The sequence below is a fragment of the Rhineura floridana genome, chromosome 6 (assembly GCF_030035675.1).
Source record: "Rhineura floridana isolate rRhiFlo1 chromosome 6, rRhiFlo1.hap2, whole genome shotgun sequence".
Lineage (NCBI taxonomy): Eukaryota > Metazoa > Chordata > Lepidosauria > Squamata > Rhineuridae > Rhineura > Rhineura floridana.
Window position 1 is genome coordinate 65,111,625 of NC_084485.1, and position 21,201 is coordinate 65,132,825.

General features: G+C 39.8%; 1 protein-coding gene and 1 pseudogene across 6 annotated transcripts in view; both read right to left on the reverse strand.

Annotated features, from left to right (window-relative positions):
- Positions 1 to 21,201, reverse strand: part of SRGAP2 (SLIT-ROBO Rho GTPase activating protein 2) — a 332,663-nt gene that overhangs the window by 251,678 nt on the left and 59,784 nt on the right. The gene's annotated exons all lie outside the window — the stretch shown is intronic.
- LOC133388256 (5S ribosomal RNA) lies at positions 10,513 to 10,631 on the reverse strand (annotated as a pseudogene).

Genomic DNA, 21,201 nt, shown 5'->3' on the forward strand with positions numbered 1-21,201 from the left:
GCCAGTTCAGACCCCATGAGCGTATATGTGAAATTCAGATTTTTTGCTCCAATATGCATAATTTTACACTTGTTTATATTGAATTGCATTTGCCATTTTTCCACCCATTCACTCAGTTTGGAGAGGTCTTTTTGGAGCTCTTCGCAATCCCTTTTTGTTTTAACAACCCTGAACAATTTAGTGTCGTCAGCAAACTTGGCCACTTCACTGCTCACTCCTAATTCTAGGTCATTAATGAACAAGTTGAAAAGTACAGGTCCCAATACCAATCCTTGAGGGACTCCACTTTCTACAGCCCTCCATTGGGAGAACTGTCCGTTTATTCCTACTCTCTGCTTTCTGCTTCTTAACCAATTCCTTATCCACAAGAGGACCTCTCCTCTTATTCCATGACTGCTAAGCTTCCTCAGAAGTCTTTGGTGAGGTACCTTGTCAAATGCTTTTTGAAAGTCTAAGTACACTATGTCCACTGGATCACCTCTATCTATATGCTTGTTGACACTCTCAAGGAATTCTAATAGGTTACTGAGACAGGACTTTCCCTTGCAGAAGCCCAATGTTGGCTCTGCTTCAGCAAGGCTTGTTCTTCTATGTGCTTAGTTAATCTAGCTTTAATAATACTTTCTACCAGTTTTCCAGGGACAGAAGTTAAGCTAACTGGCCTGTAATTTCTGGGATCCCCTCTGGGTCCCTTTTTGAATATTGGTGTTACATTTGCCACTTTCCAGTCCTCAGGCACGGAGGAGGACCCGAGGGACAAGTTACATATTTTAGTTAGCAGATCAGCAATTTCACCTTTGAGTTCTTTGAGAACTCTCGGGTGGATGCCATCCGGGCCCGGTGATTTGTCCGTTTTTATATTGTCCATTAAGCCTAGAACTTCCTCTCTCGTTACCACTATTTGTCTCAGTTCCTCAGAATCCCTTCCTGCAAATGTTAGTTCAGGTTCAGGGATCTGCCCTAGATCTTCCACTGTGAAGACAGATGCAAAGAATTCATTTAGCTTCTCTGCAATCTCCTTATCGTTCTTTAGGACACCTTTGACTCCCTTATCATCCAAGGGTCCAATCGCCTCCCTAGATGGTCTCCTGCTTTGAATGTATTGATAGAATTTTTTGTTGTTGGTTTTTGTGTTCTTAGCAATGTGCTCCTCAAATTCTTTTTTAGCATCCCTTATTGTCTTCTTGCATTTCTTTTGCCAGAGTTTGTGTTCTTTTTTATTTTCTTCATTCAGACAAGATTTCCATTTTCTGAAGGAAGACTTTTTGCCTCTAAGAGCTTCCTTGACTTTGCTCGTTAACCATGCTGGCATCTTCTTGGCCCTGGCGGTACCTTTTCTGATCTGCGGTATGCACTCCAGTTGAACTTCTAATATAGTGTTTTTAAACAACTTCCAAGCATTTTCGAGTGATATGACCCTCTGGACTTTGTTTTTCAGCTTTCTTTTTACCAATCCCCTCATTTTTGTGAAGTTTCCTCTTTTGAAGTCAAATGTGACCGTGTTGGATTTTCTTTGCAATTGGCCATTTACATGTATGTTTAATTTAATAGCACAATGGTCACTGCTCCCAATCGGTTCAACAACACCTACATCTCGCACCAGGTCCCGGTCCCCACTGAGGATTAAGTCCAGGGTTGCCATCCCTCTGGTCGGTTCCATGACCAACTGGTCTAGGGAATAGTCATTTAGAATATCTAGAAACGTTGCTTCTTTGTCATGACTGGAACACATATGCGGCCAGTCTATGTCCGGGTAGTTGAAGTCACCCATTACTACCACATTTCCTAGTTTGGATGCTTCCTCAATTTCATATCTCATCTCAAGGTCTCCCTGAGCATTTTGATCAGGGGGACAATAGATCGTTCCCAGTATTAAGTCCCTCCTGGGGCATGATATCACCACCCACAACGATTCTGTGGAGGAGTCCGCCTCTTTTGGGGTTTCGAGCTTGCTGGATTCAATGCCTTCTTTCACGTATAGAGCGACTCCGCCACCAATACGTCCTTCCCTGTCCTTCCGATATAGTTTATATCCAGGGATAACCGTATCCCACTGGTTTTCTCCATTCCACCAGGTCTCCGTTATGCTCACTATATCAATGCTCTCCTCTAAGACCAAGCACTCCAGTTCTCCCATCTTGGTTCGGAGGCTCCTAGCATTAGCGTACAGGCACTTGTAAGCAGTGTCTCTCTTCAAGTGTCTTTGGCACTTGTGGTTTGGCCTGTGGTAATTTTGCTCTTCTGAATTTATATCCAGTGCCCCTGCTCTCACAATGCCTACTTCTAGGCCTACCCCTTTTAAAATTTCATCATTTCTTTGGTTTTTATCCCAGGGGGGAGGTTTATTCCGAACCGGACCTTTCTCAGCTCCTGTCGGGTTTCCCCCCTCAGTCAGTTTAAAAGCTGCTCTGCTACCTTTTTAATTTTAAGTGCCAGCAGTCTGGTTCCATTCTGGTTCAAGTGGAGCCCGTCCCTTTTGTACAGGCCTGGCTTGTCCCACCTTGTTGTAAAGAGGCATTAACTACTCCCCTCACCCACTCGGCCAGTCCCCCTCTGGCACTTTTAATGAGCCAGGAAGGGCAAGGATCCAGCAGACATGTGGTGGCATATGGCAGCATCTCAAATATCTAGGGTCCTTGATTCACTGACATAGCAAAGTTCTAAGCACCAGGAAGGACATCCCTGCTAACACAGACAGTAAGTAAAAGAGACTTTTCCCCAGCTTAGCTTGTCGTTTGAGCCGGGCAAGAAGTCCCTTCTAATTACCACTGCATTAAACAGGGCCTCCTTTCTTGTTGCTTAAAATGCTTAGAACTCAATTTCAGAAAACAGGAGCCCTTTTTGAGTGTGCCAATTTATATTCCTAACCACAGTATCAGTAATGCACAGTGAATATGTACTCCTCGTGGTGATGCTGCTATTGTGTAACTTGTGTAAGAGCGTAAGTGCAAACCAATCCTTATAGTATTTTTTTAAAACGCAGATAAAAAATAATTCATTTTAAATACCTGTCTGAACCAATGGGATTTGGCACATTACAAATACATATTGCATTCTATTATGAGAAAGCAAAAGAGAGCCCTAGTCTATTGTGTTCTTCTAAAAGTGTGTGTGGGGGGGTAAACAAAGAGTTCTGGGAGGAAAGCCAAGATTTCCTTGGCACCCATCTACCTTATCACAGCACAGGACTTCCAAGATGCTTTTATCCTAATCCCAAATGCCAAGCAATTTAAAATGATAAGAGCTGAGGAAAGGAATAACACAACCCCATATCAAGGGTCTCCTTACAGTACTAAAAAAATAAATAGAGCTGTTCCTCCCACCCACGTGGATCAAGTTAACTGGCAGAGAAATTCTTGCCAGTCTCTGTCAGAATTAAATGTAGTGAGATTCATGGTGATTTGACACGTCTCTTATTTCACCTTGGAGGGTAGGAAATCCAAGCCATTTTCCTAGAGAGACCCTCTCCCACAGGACATAGTGTAGATCACACACATATACCTCCTCCTTCAACACTACTGACTCTTTTAAATGATCTCCAACTATTTGAGGCAGATGAAATAGGTGCCAGGACAGGCTCAAGTCAAAGACAAGGCAGGCTAAGCTATGGTAGAAAGTAAGGAGGGTCACCAGAAATTTCAACTGTAGCCAAACAGTTACCAAATTTTATAGCCCTCAAATGAATTAATGGAAAGTTGACTATATAAAGCTACCTAAACAAAACAGAAACCCAAACTTTAATTAGTAGTGTGGCTCAGCTAGTATCTTTTCTCTTTCAAGTGACTCAGCAGCAGGTCAAAAACAAAATACTCCAGAATGAATACAGAGCCACATTTATACAGTCAGCTGAAATAGTAATTTTAGATCCTAGACCTCAACTGCAATCAGCCTCTAAACTGAAACAGAAACTCCTGTCTCATAAAGCTATAAGTAACTTGAGTTTCGAATGTTATTCAAGTGCAGCTTACAATAATGCAGCCTTTCGCTAGTTAGTTCACTAGAGTCTTTTGCCAGTTTAGGGTATTATGCATCAGTCTAAAACATAAATCACAACTTCAACTGCTGAGTAAACCCAAGCCAAAAAAAATATTTTATTTGTAATGATGAAAAGGTTTTTAAAAAACAGCAGCTCTGGAAAATTGCCAAGTTAGCAGGGTAATGATTCAGGCCACCTCATGTCTCAAGTCACTCTGAGCCTTCAGTTGTATCCAAGTGGAGACTGCATCATCACTCATTCCAATAGTGAACTCAGCTGTCGAGTGCCAACAGGATTGTAGGCAAACCTTGGCCATGGACAAAATGGGAGTATCAGTGCACTTGGGGGAATAAAAAAAAAAACACAGCCGAATAAGGACTGAACATGCTCAGAGGCCACAAAATGCTGGGCATCTATTGGAGAAAAACAGAAGGAAAGGGGATCAATAGGATCCTTTAGGAAGGTTGGATATAGATAATGATAACAACAACAGGCTTGATGTTACAATAGCTCTCTTAGCAATTAAGGAATGTACAAATTAAAACCTATAGTTGGTTCTATAAAGTTCACTAAAAGTTTTAGGTCATCATGTGTCTTTAAGACTGATCAATGTATTAATGTTGGGACACAAACCACTGTTTCTCAAAGAAACTCTAAAGGAAATGAGTTAGTTACCTTCTCACAGCAGAAGGAAACATAATCCAAAATATACTCTCCAGAGACAAGATGGTGCTATACTTATAAAATATCTTGGCTCTCTAAAAAGCAAAGTATCACATACATTATGCTCTTTAATGTTGCCATCTGCAGTTAAGTGTTTTGTTCCAAGAACAACTTTTAAACACCTACTTGAGATAGTGCCTAGCTATCACTCAGTACTGCTGGGCAATTGCCAATACTGAACAGAAAAAGAGACACCACAGTTTAGATGTAGGAGAATGCTTCTGCTGCTATTCTGGAGTTGTCAATATTAAGTTCAATGTTAGGCACATGCTTCTAGGCAGACGGCGCCAGGGTCAATTTCCAGCATGTCCAAGCAGGTTTGGGGAAGAACCATGTCTAAACCTCTGTGGAGCCACTGTCAGTCACTGTAGACAGTGTAGTATAATGCACTGAGATAGAGGGAATAACGGTCTTACTATGTTCTTAAAAGCCATTGCTAGAGCACCTACATTCATTTTAAAAGGAATTTTAAAGTAAATATGAAGTAAATAAAGATTGCATAGCATCAGCTTTAGGGACTGTACTCTATAATTTCATTTAATTTCCCTGTGGAATTCCCTCCCCTTGAATATTAGGCAGGCGCCATCTCTGCTATCTTTTCGGCCCCTTTTGAAGACTTTCCTCTTTCAACAAGCCTTTTAAGTTGAGATCTATCCCAGTATGTGTTAGAATTGCGTGTTAATATGGTTTTTTAAATAATGTTTTTAACCCTTTTTTAAAAGATGTTTTTAAAGCTTTTTTTTAAAAAAAGAATGTTTTTAACCTCTTGTTTTAATGTATTTTAAGGTCTGTTTTTATGATGTTTTAAAGTGTTTTAGCGCTTCTATTTGCCACCCTGGGCTCCTGCTGGGAGGAAGCGCAGGATATAATCAAATAATAAATAAATAAATAAATAACCTATAGTCCTAATTCCACCACCATGAACTTTAAGGAAGTTAAATAAAGTCACATCTAACTTAAGTTAGGTCTTGGTATTGGTAAGATAACAAGTACTACATAAAAACCCAACTACCTAGTTGCATTTCAAGATGGGCCAATGGATCTGAAGTATGTACATACATGTGTGGGTGCTCAAATGCCCTGTGCAAGGCCATGGCTACTTCGCACAAATGGATGCCACATTTTTCTTGGTATCTTGGAATTATCACAGGGGCAAAAAATAAGCATGCTTTTTTAGGAGCTAGCAACCACTTGTAGAATTGTTTCAAGAGGCACTTTTATTATGGGATTCACACAAAGCATCAGGAAGACAAGAATTGTTATATGGCTTTGCCACCAACATACATTCATGTTCCACTCATGTGCTTTGGAAGCACTGATTTCACATTATTTCTCAGAATACATGCGCTGGACTATTTCTGCAGCACACATCATGCTCAGTGACAAGCATATTGTGAATGCCCTGGAGCACTGGTTCTCAAATCTTATTATAACAAACTTCTCTAAACTAAGGAAATAAATGCAGAACAAAGCTGGTGGAGCCACATGAAGACTAATTGGATCTGTTCAAAGAGGACAATGAAACATTTTTTTATTTGCAAGATTTTTAAACCACTTTCAGTTAGAAAATACCAATCTGGTGTACAGGAAAAAATGCACATAAAAGCAATATAAAAACAATATTCATGTAATCAAAATGCTTGCAATGAAAATAAAGAAAGAAAAGAGGACAGAAAGAACTAATTTGGGAAGGTCTCAGTGAAAAGAAGAGTCTTCAGCATATGCCTAAAATTTAAGGTGCCTTATTTCCAGGGAAAAGGACTTCTAAAAGAGTCAGCATTATTGTGTTGAAGGCCCATCCCAAGTGACTGTGCATCAAACTGCAAAGTCACACAGAACCACCAACAAGGCCTCATCAAAACACTCTCTTCTATTTCATTTCACACTAAAGATGAGGGATCCTTCTAAAAAATGACACCGTATTTGTGTCAGCACAAGGACTAAAGAGACCAGCTAACAGCCATGTAATGCATTTTTCTCCCCCACCCCATCCTCAGACCAGGGTTTCAGATGCTTGCCTGGATCAAATGCACTCTTCCTACTGAATCCTATTATAGCAGAAGATTTAGCAGCGCCCATCCTGCTCTTGTCATACTGGCAGAATTCCATAACAGGAAGAATGGGGGTGACAAGGGGAATAAACATTCCCCTCTCTGCTCTAATATAGGGTTAAGGACACAATGGCAGGGAAGGCAGCACTCCTGCCAGCTGAGCTATATCTCCCCCCCCCCCCTTTTCTTTTTCTTGTTCTTCGATAAAAGGCTTCAATGTTCAAGAAAGTCAATCTGGCATATTTCACTTGCATTCTAGCCTCTTTAAAAGGCATATAAATAAAAGGTTACACAGGGATTGATGTCAGGTGTAAGAGACAGAAAGATATTCTCACTAAGTCAGCTCCCAGACTTTACGTTTCATTGATTAAGCAACAAAGGATCTCTGAATATTTGATCCTCTGTCTTTGCGGCAGTCTCCTCAGATAACACACAGAGTTCCACTAAGATTCTATTAAGTGGCAAATGTTTTTTTTCTATGAGTGTCTGGTTAATAAATTGCATAAAAAGCTGGGAGGGGTGGGAGAAAGAAGACCTTTCCAAAGTATTTAAATATCTCTTTTTCTCTGATGTACACAGACACTTTTCCTTCCCCCATTCAGCATTTTTTTTATTAAACAGAGGGAGGGAGGGAGGGAAAAGAGAGAGAGAATTGACCCTACACTATTCCACCATGGAAATGGACTGTTTTCAAGCCGACCCCAACTTATGGTGACCCTATGAATAGGGTTTTCATGGTAAGCAGTATTCAGATGGGGTTTACCATTGCCTTCCTCTGAGGCTGAGAGGCAGTGACTGGCTCAAGGTCGGATCTAAATTTATGATATGAAAGTCACAGACACCAGCCAAGACAGTGATGCATTGCCAAGAGCCCACAAATTTTGACTGGCTTTGATAGTCCATCAAGATTTGAGGTCATCTGTCTGCCTCTAATTCAAGAGAAGGCCAGTGTTTTGGCATCACACTAATCTTTGGAGTACCTCAACAACTCAATGCAACTGCAGAGATGAACCCCACCCTTTCCCAAAGTTCTAGGATTTTGAGAAGGGCAGGTGCTTGCCCCTATAGTTGTGATGAGCACTGGAAACGCTCCAAAACACAGCCCAATGTTACAGATGAGACCCCTCCCCAACCCTAACCCAGATTCCAGACTTGAAAAAAGGAGAACAGTTTGTCTCTGAAGTCATGTTGGCTTTGGAGGCACTGAGAAAGCACAATGTTTCCAAGTGCCTCTAAAGCCCTACATGAGGTCCAAGGATGAACCCCTGACAATCACTCCACAACAAAATGTGAGAAGTTACAGACAAGTTTATTTGTATGAGTGCAAATGAACTTCAATTGTTACAGTTTATTAAAATAAAAAGGTAATGATACATTTAAAAAGTATATGATTACAAGAATTTTCTTCTCCCCTTTCCAGCTTCATTAGGAGTTCACTGCTCATTCTTCTCTCCCTCACTTTCCCTCAAACTACCTGAAGACCCATGTGCCTGGATAGAAGTCCAGGCGGCAGAGCTAATGCCATTGACTCCTGGGACCACCAACGGCCTAAAAGAAATCTGCTGTTCTATATTTTGTAACATTTGTTTGGTTCTAGTAAAGGAAGAGCCATAGCTCAGATATACATTATTTGCTTTGCATGCAGAAGGTTGCAGATTCAATCCCGGCATCTCCAGGTAGGGCCAGGAGAGACGTCTGTCCAAAATCCTGCAGAGCCACTTCAGATTAGTGTAGAGAATTACTGAGCTAATGGTCTGACTAAGTATAAGGCAGCATAGTGGCCTAAAAGTATAAGGTAGCTTCTTACATAGCATTTTAAAATTATAAACTATCATAGGTGCTAACAGAAAGGCAACATAGGAGTGCATTTTTTAAAATATCCATTGATATACAAATGGAACACTTCAAAGGCAATACCAGCTCTGTTATTAGGAAAAGCATGGCTATACTCTTCCAGTTCTGTTCTGATATTCTTGGAAGACTGATTTCTGAGCTAGAATTAATCCCTGTTGCAAGCATGTGTCACCTTCTTTCCGTAGCACAATCAACACTACAAAACAATGTCCTATTCAAGTCCTTCCATGAAAAACATGGAAAGGTATCGTGTTGCAAGGGTATGATAATCCAACAAAAAAAAGTTCTGCTCAGGATTGAACCTCCTGGGGTTTTACACTTTCACTGCATATTACAAGTCATAATGAAGCCATTTACAAGCCCTCTCCTCTGTACTGTTTTTAATGCTTTCCTCAAACCTGACTGCAGCTACAGATGAAAAATTATAGCAGTCCTAGGAACTCCAGCAATATTAGCTTAAAATTGAAAGCATTACCACTTAAAATACCAGTAATAATTTAGAGTGATTAAAATACTGCTCGATTCAGGAACCAATGTCTCCCCATTTTGCCCATATGTTCAAGATATATTATCCTTATCTCATTTCTTCTTTAAGAACATTGATGACTTATTCCATCACATTCTTGGCCATGGCTTAGAAATTACTATATTCAAAAGCCCCAGTTCTTGCTACAGAGTTAAACAGAAATTGCTGTAAAGAGCATTCCCAACTTTGAACTTTATGCTTCACTCCCTCTCTCCACACAGCTACTACTAAATAGAGAATCATATGGAGAATGCTTAATATGTACATGTCTGTTATCAATATAGTCACAAAAAGCAATTTCCCCCCTTTAATATACTCTGATATAAGTGGACTCAAGCCCACTTGGTCAGATGCATGACGTGAAATCTTAGTTTGTAGATGTATAAAGGAAAAAAACTGTAAGATGAGTGTTGAATGGCAATGAGATTTAAAAATTACAGTCAGTGATAAACAGAGCTTAAATATATGTTAAATAGGCATACAGTAGCAGATCAGCAATTATTTCCAATCTGCTTCATTAATCTGATGAAGTGGGCTTGAGTCCACAAAAGCTTATGCCATAATAAAATTATTTGTCTTTAGGGTGCCACAAGATTACCATTTACCATTACTCAAAGGTTTGGCATGTTTATTGTTGGAGTTGAGCACTGTAAATGGTCTATGAACAGTAACGTATTTCTTTACCATAAATGAGAAAGCATGTAAATTTGTCAACTAGCTACATCTGGAAATCAATACAATGCAAAGCCTCTACTTGGGACTAATTTGCTTTTTGGCCATGGCTAATCATTTGCCTCTTTAAGAATTATATAAAATTATATAAAATAAAAAGTGTTGGCAGGCAACATCCCCCACCCTGTTCCCCCCCCAAAAAAACAATCACGCCAGAAGGCTAGCATTCCACCACAAACTCTATTAATGCATGCTGAATGACTTGACACAACTGCACTAAAGGTCTTCAGAATAAATTCTGCCATTCTCCCATTCTCCAGTCAATCCTTAGAGAAATCATTCTCATTTATCTGAAAGAAAGATAATCCCCTGCCTCAGGAATCTTTAACAAAATCAAGGTTCAAATTGTCCTGGGAAATGATAAACACACTGTATTATTGAGTATTGAACTATTTTGTCTACTAGTCAGAAATTCAATATCTTGACTCTCTACATGAAAGCTTGTCTTTTATAATGGTGAAAATGGCCTTTGCATTGTGGAGGGGGGAGAGAGAGAGAAGAGAGAGCAGAGAATAGAATCTACATAATATACCTGTGTTGTTATATGACTTCGATTACGATTTATGGCGACCCTATGAATCTTTTGGATATATTCATAGGGTTTTCATGGTAAGAGGTATTCAGAGGTGGTTTACCATTGCCTTCCTCTAAGCTTACAGCACCTGGTATTCCCAGGCGGTCTCCCATCCTAGTACTAACCAGGCCTGATCCTGCTTAGCTTCCGAGATCAGATGAGATTAGGCATGTTCAAGGTAATATGGCCGTAGACATAATATACCTAGGCAATAGATAAAATCCAAAAGTCACTTCACACAACAATCTGTTCGCAGTTAGGAAAGATATTCTACCCACATCACTTATAAGTATTGAAAAAGATAAAACCATCCAAAGGATACGAGTTGTTTAAAAATTGCATATGTTCAGCTTCCCTTGCCTTTCATTTGCATAACTTCGTTTTTGTGAATGAAATAATGCAAATAATCATCACAAGCAGCTTAAACTCATCTCACTCTTTCTTCCTATCTCATCCTTCCAAGTGTGCATGCCGAAGGGCTGCATCTTATAAACATTTTAAGATTGCATCCTTCATCTCTGTTCAACAGAGAACACATTACACCCAACATTTAGCTGTGTCTTTAAGCAACAGAGAAAAATAGTAAAATCAAATGGTAAAATAATTGGCATTAATATGCTAAAAAGGGGGGGGGTTGCAAGGAATGTTGCAAGTGGATTGCCATAGTGCTAAGTATTTTCACAGGCTAACCTTTGGGATGCTCAAACTCTCAGGGATACATGGTGAAGGTTTAACCAGGCTTGCAAGTCTATATTCTGACATCAATATAAAGCATTCTTTAACATGCAAGTCTGTAACATATTGAAAGAGAAGTATCAATGAGCTCAAGGGTTCTCCACGAAGATACTAACTTTCAATCAATTCCAGAGAAGGGCATACTGTAGCATTTCATTTCCCACCTTTACAACTTCCTTGATCTAGAGATCTGCCAAGCTAAGTCCAGGGTGACTTTTGTGTAAGAAATAGAAGACTAATATTTAGGCCAAGTTTTAGTAGCAGTAGAAATATCTGGGTATTTTAGGTGCATGCTTTTATTTGTATTCTTATAGCTTTATCTGTTGGTTCAATATTTTTACTTTGTAACAGTCTAAATCAGATTAAATCAGTTTGGGGGAAAACTAAAGCTGCATTTTGCCAAGTTGAACCACTGACCCATCTACTGTATTGTCAAATCTATTTGGCAGTTGCTCTTCAGGGACTCAGGCAGGTCCTTCTACCTGATCTTCTCAACTAGAGATCCCAGGGATTGAACTTGGGACCTTCACCATGTACAGGAGGAATTTTACCACTAAGTGATATTTAATTTAAATTTATGGTTGGACTAACTGACAGTAGTGTATCCATTTACAGAGCTGGGGAGAGTCCATATTTCCGGAGTAGAGAACATGCTTTGCTTGCATTGAGGTCCATCAGTCCCTGGGATCTCAGTAAAAATCCCCAAGTAGCAAGGCCGTTTGAGATCTTTTAAGAGCTGCTGCAGTATAAAGTAGACAATACTGAGACAGATGGCCCAGGGGTCTGACTTGATACAAGGCAGCTTTATATGTTGACAGAAAGATTCCTAGAGAGAATTTAGAAAAGAAATGAAACCTATAACTGAAACACCAACAATGGCAATTCAAGCTAAGCAAGTTCAGCTTTGATAGACCTATTACAAATAAATATTACAGTGGTTATTCTGGATTAGTTAGATGACAGTATCTTAATCTGTGCAGAATTTGTAGTATTAAATAAGAAAAAGATTATGATTATTACATTTATATCCCACATTTTCTCTAAGGAGCTCAAGGTTGTGTACAAACATGGATCTCCCCCTCCTCATTTAATCCCCACAATAACCCTGTGAGGTAAATTAGGCTGAGACACAGTGACTGGCCCAAGGTCACCCAATGAGCTTCATGGCTGCATGGGGACTCGAACCCTGGTCTTCCAGGTCCTAGTCCGACACTCTAACCCAGCCTTTCCCAACCAGTGTGCCTCCAGATGTTGTTGGACCACAACTTCCATCAGCCTCAGCCAGCATTGCCAATGGTCAGGAAAGATGGGAGTTGTGGTTCAACAACATCTGGAGGCACACTGGTTGGGAAAGGCTGCTCTAACCACTACACCACACTGGGTCTTTCTTTTCTTTTCTAACAGATGAAGATTTAATATTGCCTTTGAGAGGAATAAACACAGAATGGTGGTTTACAGACACCATGGGTTATACAAAGAAGTATATATTGGTCAGTTCACTCTGCTTTCTTGTGAACAATCTTCATCTGAGTGGAAGTGCATTTTATTGTATCTGAAGTACAGGAAGAAAGCCTTGCATTGCAAGAAAGCTGCTATGTACAAAATAATTTTTCCACATACAACATACAGTTTAACCATGTTAAATTATTTGCATTATTCATGGAATGTATTTTCTAGCATATGCTAGGAAGTTTCTTTATAAACTATATAAGCTCACTACTCAAAGATGGAGACAGATGGAACAGGGGTTATTGTCGGGAGCTCATCCCAAGCCTATACATAACATGTGGTCCAACATGAGCACAAGAACAGATTTGTAACGAACCAACTTTACTTCCTCTTCCTCATCTTAGGCTGTGAGCACAATAATTGCCTACAGCAAAGTGTTTTCATTGGCCACATCTGGAGGGGCAACAGATTGATCTGCTGATCAGTTGTGAAATCTGTTGAAGCTGAATTGAGGGGGAAACAGATCTCACCAGGTTTTACAGTAAAAAGGGGCAGGGTTTGACTAACATTGTGTGCCCCCATTTTCAGAAAAGATGCACTGGAACCGGCAGAACAGTGTGTCTCTATCCTCAGGTTACCTACTTAAGATCAACATTCTGTGCCAAAACACCAACTTCCCTCCCCTATACAAGCCTAGCAGAAGTACAGATTTTCACAGGACTTTTCTTATTTGAAAACGTTATTTGAATACTATGGAGTTTTCATGGTTTGGAAAAATTAACTTGCAGAATAAATTTATCATGAGTCTGTATGTTGGGTCCTGGGACACTGGTGAGATCATTGGAAACTTATTCCCACTCTATAGCCAAGTTTGCTGATGATACTCAATTGTTCAGGGTTGCTGAAGCAAAAAGGGATTGCAAAGAGCTCCAAAAGGGCCTCTCCAAACTGAGTGAATGTGCAGTAAAATGGCATATGAAATTTAATGTAAACAAGTGTAAACTTATGCAAAAAAACTTAATTTCACATATAAGCCAATGGGGTCTGAACTGGCAGTGACTGACCAGAAACAAGACCTTGGGATCGCAGTGAATAGCTTGATGAAGATGTCAACCCAAAATGTGGCAGCTGTGAAAAAGGCCAATTCCATGCTAGGGATCATTAGGAAAAGTATTGAAAATAAAACTGCTGACATCGTAATGTTGTTGTATGAATCTATGCTGCAGCTGCATTTGGAATACTGTGTACAGTTCTGGTCACTTCATCTCAAAAAGGATACAGTCAAGTTGGAAAAGGTTCAGAAAAGGACAACCAGAATGATCAAGGGGATTGGGTAACTTCCCTATGAGGAAAGGTTGCAGCAGAAAAGGCGAGTCAGAGGGGACATAATAGAAGTGTTTAAACTTATGCATGGCATGGGAAAAGTAGATAGAAAAAAGTTTTTCTCCCTCTCTTATAACACTAGAACTCATGGACATCAATGAAACTGAATGTTGGAAGATTCAGGACAGATAAAAGAAAGTACTTCACATAGCGCACAGTTAAACTATGGAATTCACTCCTACAAGATACAGTGATGGCCACCAACTTAGATGGCTTTAAAAGAAGATTAAACAAATTCATGGTGAATAAGGCTATCAATGGCGATAGCTAGCCATGATGGCTGTGCTCTGCCACAATAATCAGATGCAGTATGCTTCTGAAAACCAGTTGCCAGTAGTTGCAGGGAAGAATGCTCTTACACTCGGGTCCTGCTTTTGGGTTATCCTCCGTGAGAACAGGATAATGGACTACTGGCTCGATCCAGCAGGCTCTTATGTTCTTAATTCAGAAAGTTTTTTTTATAAAAAAAAATCCAGAAGATTATGCCAGATTCCAAGTTGGCTTACTTTTAGAACTATGAAATGCTTAATTGCCCATTTTAAGTGGAATACACTTTTAAATATTTGGGAACCAAAGGCATGTTCCAAAAATTTCTGAAAGCATCCAAATATTAGAAAAGCAGCCATCAGTCAGATTCATGATAGCTACTCATCACAACAGCAAGACAGCAGAAGCAGATCACTGCACTCCATGCCATATAATCTTCATTTCTTCTCACTGAGAGCACAGGATAGCAGCAAAAGAAAAAGTGCTGAGACACTGGTGTGTGTCACCACTGCATTAATTTCACATTTCGTGTATGGGTGGTCAAGTTTCCAGTTGCTCAGATAAGAACACCAACCAACCCAAACTGCTGTCCATGGGTAAGTCAAAGTCTTGATGCTTTTATTATGAATAAAGGGGGGGGGAGAATCACCCAGACCAATGAAGACATTTTAAATCTGCAACATCAATCAATGGCTATTAATAACAGTAGCTAAATATAAATCCACATTTAGAGAGAGTATATTACCAGATATTGGGGACAAAGTAGGTGGGGAGCTCTGTTGCTTTTAAGCCCTGCTTGTGATCTTTCTAAAAGTCTGTCTGGACACTGCTGGAAACTGAATCATGGACGAGGTGGATTTTTGGCCAATCCAGCAGGATTCTTATGTTCTGAATTGAGTATACACCAAAGGTTGGGAACCACTGAAGTGTTTGTTGGATTCCACTCCATCAACTCCAGGCAACATGGTCATGGATGATGCAGCCCAATAACATCTGGAGCCACAGGTTCCCCATCTTTGGCATAGAAAAAATACAAGCAAGAAAATAAATGTAGCACATGGACACCCAATACAAATAGCAAGAACTACACTGGGTCAACTTTCAAATACCAGAATGGTTCAATTTTCATATTACTTTAGTTGGGATTATGCTATAAATCCTCAATGGAAGGACAATCCCTTCATATCATGCCACAAATGTAATGATTAAATTTAGTTTGTGATCTAATATAACTTCAGGACATTTTTTGTTTGGTAGCTGGCACATTAAGCATGCATAAGTGATCAAAAATGTGTATGAAGATGAAATGCTAAACTTTTAACAGCTTTCTACTGAAAGGCATGACATGAATGGATATTCACAATCAGTACTTTGGTTGCCATAGGAAGAAGGGAAAAAAGGTGTGCCAAACATTTTGCACCTCAGCACCTCAGCAATTAAAAAGATATTGCCCCTCATTTTGGTCACTGCTTAGTCAACCTGAGCACAGCACTTCCTTCAATATTCCAACAGATACAGGAACAAAGACAATAATAGGTTTCTTTATAAGCTGAGTAACTGCACATATATGGAAAGATAACCTCAACCCACAACACTACTCTGTATGAATTTTTGCTGCTATGGCAACCAACACTTTTAGCCGATTCTGACAGTGTTTTCTCCCTTCTCCACAAAATCTTCCTCAATTTACTACCACTGTTAGAAGCCACTCAAGGCCTCATAAAAGTACATCCACTCTAAAATCGCACAAAGACTAAACTTTATTTTGTCCCAATATCCCTTCACGAACAGTAAAGAGATATTCTTACTTTTATAGCATTCTTCCCAATTCTGTAATTTTGGTATGGAGGATCAAAGAATTAAGAACAAGAGAAAGACAGACTTTAGAAGTTTGCAAAAATCACTGGAAGCAGAAGGAGGAAACCTATTTGTCACTTCCAACCTCAACTGATACAGACAACATTGGTTATCATGAGTTTATTTTCTAGTATAGCACAGTGGGGAGGAGAGCCTGGCTGGGAGTCCAGAGCCTGTGAGTTCAAAGCCCCACTCGTGTCTCCTGGGTATAAAGGGCCAGCTAAAGATCACCCCCACAGTGAGTGGCTCAGGGGTTACATGCCCTGCCACCTGTGCAGCTGTGAGCAAGCTGCATAGTCCCAAGGAGCCCAGTTGCCCCCCAGCTGGCAGTTGCGGACAAGGAAGGGGCTGGCTTGTGCAGCTGTGGCAAGCTGAGCAGGCCCTAGTCAGCTGGGGAGGACTAGCTTCAGAGGAAGACAATGGTAAACCCCCTCTGAATACTGCTTACCATGAAAACCTATTCATACGGTAGCCATAAGTTGTGATCAACTTGAAGGCAGTCCATTTTCCAATGAAGGTCCCTTGCAGTTTCTCAAAGTACATGCTAAGTCACTAGCTCTTGAAATACCATCCTAGAGAGAGATATTTAATTCCTGCTTACAAGACAATCTAAAAGGCTAGAATATGAGAGTTTGCTCCACCCAAATCAGATGTTGCAAATCCATGAAAGAGCCAGTTCCCTTCTCCATTGTTGTTTTTTCCTCTCTTGCAACAATACCCAAGGCAGGTATTAATTACAATCAGCTGTATTAATCTGCTTAAATGTGTCTTTATGCAAGCATCCCCAAGACAATTAAAAATCAGCTTTAAAACCTTTAGACAAGAGATCAAAATGAAAGTTGCTTTTAATTCACACATAGGATTTCCATTGTACAGATGATTTATTGAAACATGGAATAAGAGACCACACAACCAGATTTAGCATGCATCACAGAGATAAGCTCAATATCCCCTCTCCCCAAGCAAAGTCCCAAGTGTGCATCTTAGTAACAATACATCTACAGCATACTACAGGTTCTGATTTTAGTGTACAAAGCCCTACACAGCTTGGGACCAGGATACCCGAAAGATCACTTTACCCCTTATATACTCAGTCGATCATTGCACTCTGCAGGTGACGGCCACCTGCAGATAACATCTTAAAAGGAGATCTGTTCTGCACAACCTAGGAAGCAGACTTTTAGTGTTGTGGCATCAACACTTTGGAATTCCTTCTCATCTCTGTTACCTTTTTGGCACCTACTGAAGACCTTCCTCTTTCAACAAGCCTTTTAAGTAGAGACTATATCCCGGTCTGCATCTGTGCTGGAATTGCTTTTTAAGATACTTTCAAGTTGTGTTTTTAAATATGTTTTTAAGATGTTTAAATGTGTTTTTAAAGATGTTTTGTTTTACAATGTTTTAAAGTCTTTTGTTTTTAAGATGCTTTAAAGTGCTTTTAGGGTTTTTATTTGCCGCCCTGGGCTCCTTCTCGGAGGAAGGGCAGGATATAAATTTAATAAAGAAATAAATAACATAATAATACTTTTGTTCTACAGTTGGAGAGGTCCTGAAGCCTGTGGGACAATATCCCATATTAATGCACAAGCTTCCATTACTTCCTGTCATTATCCACAGATTCTACATCATGGGGTGCCAACCTGTCACCTGCAGGCACCATAGCATCTGCAAAGGCCTTCAGTATCACCCCTAGCAGGTAGACCATAATGTGAGCTTTCCATTCTTTTTAAAAAAGTAAAAAGAGTACCTGGACATTTTGCTCCATAACTTACTTTCGAGGAGCAACAAAATGTCCAGGTAACCTTCTAAGCGATATATGTGAAATCAGCCAGTCTGGCTGTTCTTGCCTGTCAGTATTATTAGCCAATAAGTAAAGTGAGAGCTGTGACTGATAAACAAGGCAATAGGAATCCCTGAGATTCCAAAGACCTGCTATTTTGCCCGCCCTTTAGAACAGTTTTCCTGCTACTTTGTCTTTGTTTCTAATCTTTCAAATCTCCGTAGTTTGCCCTTCTTTTTTCCCTAGCAACAGGATGCATCTTTTCTGTGCTGAGTTCATCTGAGGTCAGGTAGTGCCTAGAAATTATTTCCTGCAAATACTACACAATAAGTGTGGGTAAATGTTAAATAAAACCCAATCACCAAAAAAGGCAAATGTGAAAACTTTGCAAAGAGGCTTAGGCATGCTTTCTGCTTTCCAAAGCTGAAGACCAGAAACTCATTAAGAATTCACTACATAGTTAATTTATATATGTCTACTGAGAAGTCTTTTTGTGTTTAATGGGGCTTACTTCTAGGTAAGTGGGTATAGGATAGGAGCCTAGGCTTTTGTTTAGGATTGGAACTGGGGGGACAAACACTGTTCTTGTGCTTTTAACAGCTGTATGGCAGGCATAAATTCAACAGGTCAAGACCTTTCTAGTATGGAAATACAATTATGGGGAAAGCTTCACCATGACTACCCTCTAATTTATGTTATGCCACGTCCCACAGCAGCCATTTTGTGTTATGCCACACCCTCATGGCAGCCATTTTGTGACTGGTGCCCCCAGTACTCTCTCAAAATTTAAAATGCGCCTTCTGGTCCAAAATGGTTGGTGATCTCTGGTCTACACACTAAAACCTCAATTATTCTATTTTGAGGTGCCTGTTTAGCTCATGTTCAATATACTGTGCATACATGTATGCCATTTCCCCTAAAGATCTTTGAATTCCCAAGTTTAATAGTACATGAATCAAATATGGCAACCCTTAACATAGTGTCTGCAATGGGTGTGAAAATAATGTATAAAAATTGAAGAACTAAGTAAATAAATTCATAATGATTAGCAATTCACTGAGCTTTCGAACTAACAAGTAGATCCAGCAATTCTTTACAATAAGTTTGGAAAGAGAGAGTGTGACAAGGTACTACAAGAGCTCAATACCAATGCATTTCACCTAGACAGGACCAGGGCAGAATGATATGCTCTTGAGGCATAGTAGCCAACACCTCCACTGAGGTCACAAACCTATAAGAGAGCAAAATTACCAAAACAGGTCCTCTACTACATCCAAAGGACAATCTTCCTGCAATCTCTTTCCAAGTCACCCTTGGAATAAAATGGCTTTCCAAAGGCACTGACTACATTTAGACAATTATTTTCTACCATTTATGTAACCATTGATAAGCATAACTAGACAGTACCAAGATCCTGGCTTGCATTAAGCCAGAGTTCCCTACTACGTTTGAACTGAGAAACTCTGGCTTAACATCAGTTAACATACCAGGTGACACTCAACAGGAGGAGGGAAGGGCAAGAGAGGAGTGTGCAGCCATGACACTCATTCACAACTTCATAAAACATGGTTTATGAAGACTGAGGATCACCTGAATGTAGCCACTTAAAACAGAACATATACAAACTTGAAGTACTCAGGGCTTGTCAAAATGGATGAAACCATTGCACTGTTTGCTGCAGTTTCATGCCTAAGGTAACAACAAATACCAAATGCTGTAGAGAAGTTCTGAAGAATTCCATTGCAATGATTTAGAATATTTGTACATGCTGTTTTGTTTAGGAGCAGGTGTGTGCTTTACTAGTGTAACTATAGTAACACCACGAAGGCTTAATTAGCTTCCATGTTGATCTCTCCTTTAGCCTAACCTCATGCTTAAAAAATCTTTTTGATGAGATATCACTTTCATATGACTCTTCATATTTGGGTCTTGTACCAGAAGCCGTACAGATCGGGCACCAATCCATTATCTCTGTGCCACTGAAGCTCTTGCAGTTCAAACGAGAAGTGCAGGTAGTTCAAACAGAGACATCAACACCACTGTGCCAACTGCCTGCAAGAATGCTCCAAGCTCTACTGCACTCCCTCATCCTAGGCAACACTTTGCCAGGGGAGAGAAGAGCTGCTAACCTTTTCCTCTACTCTTCCAGATTGTTGCCATGAGCTTCTCCCTCTACTCCCCCAAATCATGGAATTTTCGCTTGATATTTACTTCTTGCTACAATAAAAGGCACCTTCTTTTAAAAGTATTGATTAGCCTTAATACTTTAGCTTCAAGATAAAGAGTCATACCTTTGTTAACCTGTACAAGTACTATACAATTTTTTCAACTATAGAGACGTCCCAGCTTATTTGAATGCCATCCTAAAGTTGCCATCCTAACCTGAGACTTTGCTACAGCTCTGCTATAGTTCTTACATTTCTTTGTAACTTATAAAACCACATGTTAAGCAGCTGAAGTTCCAGAGAATGCCAGCAAAAAGGTCTTTACTAGTTAGACTCTGCCACAAGGTATCTTTCTAAGGAGTGTTGATGTTAATTCTTTTGAAGCAATAAGCTGTTAGCAAACAACCATGGATTTAAATTGGCAGGAGATTTTTCATTGTCTTGACATCAATGGCAGATGGATTGCATCCTAATTCATTAACTACAAAATTAAAACGTGCATATTAATAGGTGTTTCAGCACTAATAATTTTTTTCTTATCCAGGCAATAGCTGTGTCCACACAATTAATGGTTTACCAGAAATGCACAGATTGTTCCTGCTCCATTCATTCCTACTAGTGAGCAGGAAGAAAACAAACCACAATCCCTGGCTTAGTGTTATAACCGAAGCAGGGATAATGGTTTATTCTGTTCCAAACAAACCATGATCCCTGGTTCGAATATAATGCTAAACTAAGGATAATTGTGCGTTTCTTCTCTGCTCACTGGTGGAAAGGAATGAAGCAGGAGTTATCTGTGCATTCATGGTAAACCATTAACCATGGCTTACCATCAAGTGTGAATATAGCCACTGTCTGCAGAGTGATTTTTCCAATGAATAACTGGCTTGTCTATAATTAATCGGGAGAACACAGCTATCTTAATATCTTTATGATCTCACCTGTACTGAAGACCACTTCATAAATTAACACTTATAAAAAGCAATGGCATGCAAGAAGAAAGCATGTTTCCACCATATGTATGTTACAGATGCAAGCACCAGTGAGCCAAATCTGACTACAGCTCACTACCACAGAATGTATGAAGCAACCCTGAGATATTTAAAGTTGTACTAAATGAAGGGGAGAG